General features: G+C 50.9%; 1 protein-coding gene across 3 annotated transcripts in view; it reads left to right on the top strand.

The window, feature by feature from the left end:
- The first annotated feature begins 6,889 nt into the window (after positions 1-6,889).
- Positions 6,890-7,430, top strand: part of LOC137145939 (zinc finger protein 34-like) — a 45,725-nt gene continuing 45,184 nt past the window's right edge. For 2 of the 3 annotated variants that reach the window (XM_067536935.1, XM_067536933.1), the window contains exon 1: positions 6,890-7,023. The gene's annotated coding sequence lies outside the window, so the exon portion shown is untranslated. Of the gene's footprint in view, positions 7,071-7,430 lie in introns of all 3 variants that reach the window. The other variant, XM_067536934.1, reaches the window with a different exon arrangement.

Below are 7,430 nucleotides of genomic sequence, written 5' to 3'. Positions count from 1 at the left end.
CGAACCACCTTGCAACAGAGTACAGCAACCGGAAGGGCTACTTCTCCATGCTCTTGCAAGTGGATCAGTGGGGTGGTCAGCGAAGGTGCATGATACACACATCTTTCAAAACACTGGCCTGTATGGAAAGCTGCACACAGGGACTTTCTTTCCAGACCAGAAGAGTCTAATGGGGAATGTGGAAATGCCCTAATGATCCTGGGAGACCCCGTCTACTTCTTGCTCCTGTCTCATGAAACCTTATCCTGAGAACCTGGACATCACCCAGGAGTGCTTCGACAGGCTCAGCAGTGCCAAATGACTGTCAAATGTGCCTCTGGCTGACTAAAGGTCGCTGGCACTGCCTTTTTGGCCAGTTAGATCTCAATGAGGAAAATATTCCAATGGTCATTGGAGCCTGCTCTACTCTGCATGGTATTTGTGAAGCGAAGGGGGAAAAGTTTCCTCAGGGGTGAAGGCCTGAGGCTGGCTACTGATTTTGAGCAGCCAGATGCCAGGCAATTGGGGGGCCCAGCAGGTGGTCATTTGAACCAAGGAAACTTTGAAGGAGCATTTTGATGATTCCCCAGTAATGTGTCTGTGTGTGATGCACTCAGCTAGGCAATATTTACTTGCTGCCTTGAATGACCCCTGTAGTGTTTGCTTCCTGAGTGTTAATTGTACTAAGCAAATATTCCTACTTATAGCCCCTGTGTTTGAATGTTAACACTGACCAATGTGTGTCTGACATAAATAAAGACTCATTTTATTTCAAAGATTCAAGTTTAACAAGAGGACAAAACATTAAATTTTGGTCAAACAGGGAACATGGCAATGAGGAACAGTCTCTTGGTTAGGGCTCTGTAACTCCAGTTTTCATTGTGAAACCACTTCCTAGGTGGGGAGTGCACAGGGTCCTGTGAAGGATTGGGAATGCACGAGGAATGTGCTGGTTGAGTTTGAGGACTTGGAACGCAGGTCTGTATTGGCTCAGGGGAACTGTGCACTGATGTGCTCAAACTGCGGTGTAATGAGGGATTCAGCATCTGTCTGGCCCTCCAGGAGCTTTATCATCTGGTCCAGTCCCTCTCCTTTCCAGATGATCCAGCCTACCTTTCAGTAATTGTCTTTCTCCACTGTGAAATTGACAAGAAAGCTGGGCCAATAGAACCTAGCTGCCCCCTCCCGCCTCCAACTCCCCTAGAGAGCTAGGCGGCTTCAGATCCCCCACTCCTGGCTGTGAGCCAGGATGAGAAACCCAGGCAGCTTCAGACCTCTCACGGACAGAGGCCCGTAGCCGTGTCAATTTCAGGGCTCCTGAGCTGTGAAATTAACAAGGCTGCCCAGGGGTGGAGGGGTGTGTGTTAGAGGGGCAACTGGACCCTGCTCCCTGGGGGCAAGAAGCCCTGGGCAGCTTTCCCCAGCTCTTGGCAGGGAACAGGGTGAGGAGAGAACTGAGTAGCTTGCTCTGTTCCCCAGGGGGAAGAGGGAAGGGAGGAGGAGGCAGCCTGCCGGGAGCCTGTGGGGCAACAGGGCTCCTAGCAGTGAGCTACCAGCAGAGCTGAGACACCAGGCTCTCAGCTCCCCAAACTGTCCCTCTTCGGTCGGTGGAAGCAATCCTGGTGAGGACACACATCACCGACCCAAGGAGGGTAACGGAGACATGAACCACTGCCCTAATTAGTAATATACGTCAACTTACATTTCTAGTGTAGACATACCCTTAGTGGTGTTGGCGTAACATATTATAAAAGTTGTATCCAAGTCTGTGTGCAGGAGAATGGAGAGATATAGTCCTTGGAAGGTGCCAGGATGATGGCCACTACGTATGATGAGGAAGGTGATGGTGATGAGGAAGATAATGGCTAACATTTTAGGTTATTCTGCAAGGGATGCTGTTAGTATGTGGATGTTCGGATGTACATTCTGTATTATCTCTACCTACCTTACTGGGTTAGAATGTTTGTGACTTTGCTAAATGTATCAGTCAACAATTGTAAATATAAAAGGGCTCCTACAGGGTGAGTTGGAACTGTGCACATCAGGATTCCCAACTATACTATAATTTTAATAATACTGGGCCTGATCTTGGGACAAGAACCTGTCAACCCACAAAGTGATAACTGGGAAATCTTAACTAATCACTATAATTAATACATCATCTAAAGATCAGGCTACACAACTCAAGAAAGGGACCTGCATGTTGCTGTAGACAGCTCAATGAAAGACGGCTCAGTGCCCAGCTGCTAACAAAAAAGCTAACGTTAGGATTCTCCATCCCATTCCTTGTGAATAACACGAAACATCTGTATATAAATTGTAGGAGAGTAAAGAGTTAAAAGCCGGACAAATGGTCAGGCCTAAGTTACAGCGAACAGGGTCATGGCACGGGCACACCTTGTTTCTGCTAATTGGTATGAATTCTAGTTGGAGTCTGTTCTCTCTATTCTTTTCCTCCCTTCCTGGCCATCTGCGCAGGGGATGAAGCTAACAAAATAACTATTCCCTCTCCTGTGCAAGGTCTTTTGGTGGGAAGAAAGCATTATCTTCCTTCCTCCCAGCATACCTTTACTTCAAAGAATGTTACTGTAAAATTAATAGGTTTTAAGGTGATGTGCCTGCCCTCTGTATGGTAATCCTGTAAACAATAAACAGGAACTGGGATAATTGTATTCATTATGTAGTTGTTAATATTCATTTTACAGGTGTCACTGTAACCAAATAAGGGTCTATGGGGAGTTGCTGGAAATGTATACATTTACATACTGTTATGGATAAAAGAATTGTAAAGTAACCCCCTCGTTGCTCACTTGCAGTGTCGAGGTGGAATGAGCAGGCAGTAAAGGGTTCCGTCTCCCCAATCCGCCCCAGGGACACCCTGTTTGGTTATTTATAACATAAATCAAGGGGGCCGCCTCTAATACCCTGGGACCACCATGGCTACTATAGCACTGCACAGAGGATATTTTATATCAATGTTTGAGAATTGGGAAGGAAATAGGTCAAAAATATGTGATAATATGATAGAAAACAACCAAAATTATACATGAGAAAAGTGAGACCGTCTGATGGTACTGTATATGGAAGTTCAATACAGAACCAATTAGTAATGGTTGCCTTGCACCACCGCTTTTCCCATGGGCAGCAGGGAGCCTTTTGTGAAGCTGATTTAAGAAGGGAAGAGAGGGGGTCCGGAGCAAGAAGGTTCCCACCCTGACAGTGAGGAGGGAGCAGCAATATAGCATGGGCAGGAGACAGGCAGCTGGTGGGGGATCTACACTGGGCAGACGGGGGCAGCAGCTGGGCCTGGTTATTCCAATGAGAACACTTCTCTCTCCCCTCCTGTGTCCTTTATCCTCTGCTGCTGGCAGAGAATGGCCATCCTGTCCCACCCCAAAGGCAGCCGCATCTCCAGGCTCTTCTGTGCTGCACCCACTAACCCGCCTCCAGGTTGGGGAATGACTCAGGGTGACAATTTCCTGTAGATAAAACAGGTGGAAAATTTCCCCAAAATGAGTAGATTTTAATCTGACATTTGAGAACTAGAAAATGGAGCAAAATCTGAAGAGGAGAATAGAGACATGGGCAATCATTTGGAGGGGCTGGGGGGCAAGCAGGGAATCTGCATGGATTTTATACCCATACTTGATAATTAAAGAAAAAAGGGGAAGAATTTAGGAGAAATTATTCAATATTTGATGCAAAATCAGAGAGAATGTCCTTCACCTACCCTTCTGCCCCTGCAATCTCCTGCCTGCACAGAGATAGTTCAATCTACCCCAGTTCAAACGGGCTTTCCCCTCTCTCCATCTCTGGCTGTTTTCATTGGGGCACCATTTAGGTAGGGAAAGCGTGGGCAGAACCCCCCGCCCCTAATTTTCATAACAACAGTTGGAAGCAACATTGCTTGCTTGATCCTCTTCCCCCCCCTCCCCTCACCGGCCTAGTCTTTGCTCAGCCAATAGGAATGCAGAGTTGTGGCAGAGCCAATAGCAGAGCTGGGAGCCTCTGCAGCACTCTTTCAATCTTGGTGGAAGGAAGAAGCTCCAGCTCTGTGCTTAGGTCCGAAGAGGCAGATTTCGTCATGATCTGCCCCTCACCTTCGCATGTTGACATGTTAAAAAGGTAGGCGCAAGCTCCTTGTGACCCCAGTAGACACAGGGCAGCTCAGCTGGGGGAGAGGGGCTACTGCCCCAGGCACATTCAGAGGATAATTATCCTCACAGGCAGCCCAGTTTTGAAAGCATCAGGTTGCAAGAGCAGCACAGCAGAATGACCACCTGGAATCTTTCCCTGGTTTGAAGAAAAAAGCAAGTGCTGTCGCAACACAAATATTGTTTAAATTACACTTCAAACTTTCCACTTTTTTTCCAACTCTCTAATTTGTTTAGTGAATGGCAGTATCCCAGTGTGGCCATTTAATTCCACTTGCTTGTGAGAATCTTTCCTTTGCCTACAATGGGTTTGAGTCAGGTTACTAGGCAGGTCCACATAGGCACACAAATGCTGTGAATGCCTTGATCTTACCAAATCTCCCCAGGGTTGCACTTTTCTAGGACCTTTTCCACAGATTACTTTTTGAGGAGCTGCTGGTCCTTATCTGTGCAGATACAAGCAACTGCTGCCCTCAAGCAGCCATTTTGTAGCTGTGTGTCTGCTGTCTTGTAGGTACTTCTCTTCCAACTGGGCTAAGTAACCTTAGCTCCTTTTGAGTATACTTATTGTTTAATATTTGTGAGGGGGCAGACTCTCACAAACTTGAGTACATCAGTGAATTTAATTGAAGAGATGTTTACTCTCTCAAATCCTTACAGCAACACACTAGAAACCTCCTTCCAACTTAATCCTTTCTATTTATCATAACTATTTGCATACAACCTTTAGTGCACATAAACCCAAGCCAATCTGAACAATTTATAAGATTTGGCTGCCAAAATTTGTTCATTATAGATCCACACTAACATCCATCATTTAATTACACTCTAGATAGCGATTTTTAATAGTTTGGTTTTTTTTTTTTTAAAGTTTGGTATCTCAGCTACTCGTGAGCCATCATTAACAAATGAAGGAGGGCTTGAAAATTAATTAATAAACATATTTTCTCTCTAATACTACTTTCCCCCATGACAAACTTTTAAATGTTCATCTTAACCCCTGTAGTTTGGCATCAGCTCATTTATATTAGTGATGAAAGATCAAGTTACAACCCAGAATCTGAAAATTTATTTCATGATGGGATTAGAAAGATCTCCAAAAATACCATGCCCAAGAAAAATCTAGAGATAATACAGCCTCTGTGCTGGCCCTGTAATATGATGGAAATCACTTCAAGCCATGGGGTGCTGCACCCTTAGCACCTTTTCTTTCAGCACCTATGAAATTTTTTTTAAAGTTATAAAACCATAGACTACAAAAAAGATTCCAAAACCGTTTTTAAAAGGTATCTGGCTGAAAATAGTTCTTAGACCAAGAGTCCTGTGCAGTGTTTGAAACCCAAACATTGGCCCGCTCACTAGGACAGTGACAGGGAAATGAGTTAAAAGTAGGAGAGCTGGTTTTTCTCTTTGTCTGTAATCAGAGAAATGCACAAAGTAAAGCACATAAATAGTTACCAACTACATTGCATTTTTAAAACTTTCATCTGTAGTGGCCTAAATCACTGTTGTTATTATCATAGAATCATAGAATCATAGAATATTAGAGTTGGAAGGGACTAGTCATCTAGACTGCTCAAAGCAGGACTAACCTCAGGGGTCAGACTGGGGATTGGGGATATCTTGCTGTATTACTGCGTGATTGTTCTAAGTTTACAAATACAGGTAAAATGTGGCTTTAGCTGCTGTTTGTTACATATGTTCTTGATACAGGAATTCGGTGCAGCGCTCCTGGCAGCTGATTTCTAACTCACTACCTGCAAAAACCGAGAGTCTTCAGGCGCCTAAGTAACCCCTGGATCATGACTGAAGTCACCCCGCCCCCCGTCTGAACCGGCGCCCCTGGTTTCATCCCTCCCTCCCTGACACCCCCCGGCCGGGCTCCGTCTCTTACTTGATCTGACCCCAGCTTCGCTCTGGGGCGGATCCCGGCTGGCGCTGGAGGCAGGGGCCGGGGCCGGGGGGAGTCACCGCTGCTAAGGCAGCTCGGATCCTGCCTTGCCCAGAGCGTCTAACAGCCGCAGGGAGCCGGCTCCCGCCCGGGGCTGCGAGAGCGGAGCCCCCACCCCGTGCGGCGGCGCGGCCCGGCCTGTGCCCAGCATCCCGACCCCGACCCCGACCCCTCCTCGGGGGCGGCCGTCGCTACTCACCGCAGTGTCCGGCTCGGGGCCGGCCTGGGCGGAGCCGGGGCTGCCGGGGGGCGGGGACAGGCCCCGAGCTGGGCACAGCGGGGCCAACGCCTGTCCCCGCCCAGCACCAGCCTGGCGGCAGCTCAGCAACACCACAGCAGCAACGCGAGCACCCGGGACCGGAGCGTTTCCTTCGCCGCAACCCCAGCGCGACGGTGACGGAGGCCGCGCGCGCAGCCGCGTAGCCAGTACGGCAGCATCCCCGCCCCGCCCCGAGACCGGCCGCCAATCAGGGAGCGGGGAAGAAGGGGGCGGGGCAGTAACGCGCACACGCCCCCTCCGCCGCTAGAAGGCCAAGTGCGAGAGAGAACTACACTTCCCAGCGTGCCCCGGGAGCGGGCGCTGGAGAATGGGCCACCTCCCTGTCGTGCAGATCCAGAGGCCGGGCCCTAGGACAGCCTCAAACGTCATTTCCGCTCCGAACTCCATGTCTCGGCCCTCCGGGGCGGGGCCTTTCTGTCCTGGCGAATCAGGGAGGGGAGGGGGCCGGGGTCAGCCTGACCCGCCTCAACCGCTTATCCGCGCCCCGCCCTGTCCCGGCCCCGCTACCCACCCCCGACAGCCGAGGGCGGGGCCAGGCAGGCCGCATGGCGCGAGTGACCCGCCCCCCGCCGGCTGCGGCTGGCAGGGGCGGCAGGTGCCGGTGGCGCGGAGCTCGCAGAGCAGCTGCTCCTGGTCCCTGCCCGGCTCTGCAGCGCGGGGTGAGGCACGATTCCCGCCGGGTGCCCGGGGCGGGGCAGAGGCTGAGGTGCGCTTTTCTCCCCGCTCGTTCCGCAGGCCGGGCCCGCAGCGCTGTGCGGGGCTGTGCGCGCCGGGCACACGCTGGGAGAGGCGCTGAGCGCGGGGCTGTGGCTGGTGCCGAGGGATCAGAGCTCGCAGGCCCGGCCCGGCTCTCGCTCCTTCCGCGCTCCGCCTCTGCACCGTGTGTGCCCCGCTGCGGCTGGGCTGAATCTCGCCCCGGGGCCCAGCCGAGGGACGCCCCGTCTCTCTCTCGCTCTGTCCGGGGGTCTCCCCGGGTCAGGTGCCTGGAGGCTGCGCAGAGTCTGGCTTGCTCCAGCTCCCTCGTCCCTGGGGCGCGGGTCTCCTCTGCCCCGCACGGAGGGAGCCC

Source organism: Emydura macquarii, unplaced genomic scaffold, assembly GCF_026122565.2.
Source record: "Emydura macquarii macquarii isolate MOO-44397 ecotype Brisbane River unplaced genomic scaffold, CSIRO-AGI_Emac_v2 contig_3689, whole genome shotgun sequence".
Taxonomy (NCBI): Eukaryota; Metazoa; Chordata; order Testudines; family Chelidae; genus Emydura; species Emydura macquarii.
This window is presented reverse-complemented; position numbering and strand designations above follow the sequence as displayed.